The sequence below is a fragment of the Brachyhypopomus gauderio genome, chromosome 10, assembly GCF_052324685.1.
Source record: "Brachyhypopomus gauderio isolate BG-103 chromosome 10, BGAUD_0.2, whole genome shotgun sequence".
Taxonomy (NCBI): domain Eukaryota; kingdom Metazoa; phylum Chordata; class Actinopteri; order Gymnotiformes; family Hypopomidae; genus Brachyhypopomus; species Brachyhypopomus gauderio.
This window is the reverse complement of record NC_135220.1, coordinates 9,740,331-9,743,418: the sequence shown is the minus strand read 5'-3', so window position 1 is coordinate 9,743,418 and position 3,088 is coordinate 9,740,331. Positions and strand designations below refer to the sequence as shown.

Here is a 3,088-nt window from a genome sequence, read left to right as displayed (position 1 = left end):
TGTGATGCCCGCTGTTCGTTTACAGAGGGCCAGGCAGTTATAATTCAGCGCAATACCAGTTTCAAATGACAGTAAAATTGACCAATCATATCTTCCCTCTTAGTGGGCGGGCTTAACTGTATGATAATTTCCGCCCGCTGTGGCGACGCTAGCTGTCGTTAGCCTACCGCCGCTAGCTGGTTTCGATTTAACACAGTTTCGATTCGGCCCTTTGACGTCCTCATTTACATATTCCGCCTGCAAGAACCACGGGGCTGTGAAACCTTATTTTGTTTGGAAACTTATTTTGCTTAACAAGTTATCTAGTACAAATGTTATTTGAATGCGTTTCTAAAGCTATACTGTCGTCTCGGTTTTTCCTTTATTCTTTAGTGCAGTTTATTAGGAGAGGAAAAAAAAAATTCAGGGGGGGGGGGAGAAAGAGAGTGTGTAGCGGGCTCAGGTTTAATGGTCACGGTTCGCTACTGATATATTGATGTTCTTGTTTTTGTTTAATTTTGATAGAATTTGTTAGAATTTATCTTATCTTAATTCCTTATTCTACATATATTTAAACATTTTCTTGTCATAAATTCTCTTGACAAATGGACCTAAAGTATTCTAAAGCCCAGAGCCGGAGTGGCTAATCGGGAGATTCGGGAGGATTCCCGATGAGCCGGCTCATTCAATCTCTAGTTTGGGCCGGTTGGGAGGGAAAAAATATTTTGGGCCGGATTTGCGCATGAAACTCCCGGGCTGAAAAAAGGGCCCACTCCGGCCCTGCTAAAGCAGTCATACATACAACAGCATTTTCTGAGAATGAAATATTGCTGAACCATATTAAATCTTGAATATTAGGATTTCAATATTCTACAAGTTAAAATATTTTTAACTGATACTCTAAACCATGGATAAAATATAGCATATATTAGGGGATTCATGAAGGAATTAATGTACACCAGCCAGGTAAACACTATCCACAACAGTGAAAATGATGACATGCTTTCAACTGACAATGAACTGATATAATATGGTATCCAACAAGCAAGATAAACACAAACAACAATTCCCAGAGTTCTTGCTGCTTTGGTTTCAGAAGTGATTGAAACTTTGGCTACTTTTCTGTTAGAAATACTATTCATAACAGATCTCATAGCTATAGCTTGATGTCTTGCCACATTAAAAATAAATGAATACAAGATCAATATAATAGAACAAGGGGTTACAAAAATAACTATAAGGTCAACAGTCATCCATGGATATTTAACATACATTGCACACTCTCCATGACACCTAATCATAATCTGAGAGGGAAGAAGATGATCATTAAAATATAAAAAGATGAAGATATATAGTAGAGATAAAAACCATCCAGAAATTATGAATATGGATGTTTTAGAAACTGTGATTTTGATGGAATAACTCAAGAGGGTCATTAACAGCAATGTACCGATCAACTGCAATGAACGTCAGACTACAGAGAGACGCTGCCGTTGAGAAATTGTTTATCACAAAAAAAGCAATACATGCCATGTTGCCAAAATACCAACAGTTATCTATCAGTCCCATTATATTCACAGGCATAACAACCAGTCCCACGAGAAGATCAGCTACAGCCAGAGAGAGAATGAGCAGGTTGGTTGGAGTGTGGAGCTGCTTGAAGTGAGAGATGGAGATGATCACCAGCAGGTTCAAAAACACAGTACACACAGAGATACATGATAGGAGAGTGAATACGAATATATTCCCATGTCCTTTTCTGACCTCCTTTATGCATGATGAGTTGTCCTCAGGAAAGCAGTACTGAACTGTCATGTTGTGCTGATATGTTGTGACGCTCATCTTAAGATTCAAATGAAGCTCACTGTTCTTTGCTGGGCCTTTGTAGTGCATTTTTATAGCACAATATAAATCCTCCCACTAACATCTGAGTGGCTAGTTAGACTGGATAATCACTAACCTGATATTCAACATTGACATCATACACTGATGGCCACTTGAGAACAAATTTCAAGTTGTACTGGTGATACACAAATATTTCTGGAGAGGTTCTTTAAACTCATCATTCTCCCATTCAGTGAGGGTGAATGGATCAAAATGTCACAGACATAAGGGTGATGGATCTACTCAGACACTCCCTTAAGACCTAATTCATGTATGTGTGAAATACGAAGGATGATATAGCAAGGCCATACAGCATTAACAGGTATTCATATTGGCCCAATGATGTACTAAATGTAGTCTTACATTAATCGCCTTGCTTTATTCTAATTAGAATTTTCTAAACAGCTCAGCTGGTAGTAAGGGGAGCAGATGGGGGAACTTAATCAATGGCCACTAAAATCTACACATGACTTTCCCCTCCATCTTTCTTCTTAATAAAGAAGACATTAGCTGAGGTAGGAGAGGCAGTGGGCATATGTGACCTCTTCCTGAGAGAGTGGACCTCCTGCACCAAGGTGGGATGGCACAGTCCCAGTCTCAGTAGGGAGGGAACTGTGCAGCCACGGCAGGACTACATACCTCAGCTAGATCTCCACAGGGTGCAGGGATGGACATGTTAGCAAATGTCCACAGGTGTGGACAACAGGGGCACAGTAGGATTAAGTAGGCAAGGAAAGAACAGATTTAACAGAAGTGAAAGAAGCAGTTGTGTCCTCAGGAGATGTGGGGATTGTGTGTGCGCAACTGTAATGTGAAGCGATTGTGAGGTGGACGCAAGTGCTGAGCAGAGCGAGATTGTTTATGGGCAAATCCATTAGCAGAGTTGTTCAAATGGTCCAGGGTCATATCACGAGAGCCATCAGAAGCAGACATGAAACAAACACAAATGTCCTGTGTGACATCCTTCTGTGTTTAAACCTGATCAGCTTCACCCTAACAGGGCTGGGACTCAAATGCTTGTGGATAATCTAATGTATGGAATCACTCACATGCGGAACCTGCACCCAACCGCCAGCAGTAACGTCAGTAATGTCAGTCAAAGGAGCCCACCATCTCCTGTCAGAGAATCTGTCCACAGTCTCAGAGGTAAACTCCAGTAGATTGAAGAGGTTCTGCAACACTACAGTCTGCAGTCTTGTAGGAACTCACCTACTTCTCCTGCTCA

General features: G+C 41.0%; 1 pseudogene; it reads right to left on the bottom strand.

Moving 5' to 3' along the window:
- Positions 1-833: 833 nt before the first annotated feature.
- LOC143526137 (trace amine-associated receptor 13c-like) lies at positions 834-1,872 on the bottom strand (annotated as a pseudogene).
- Positions 1,873-3,088: the final 1,216 nt, after the last annotated feature.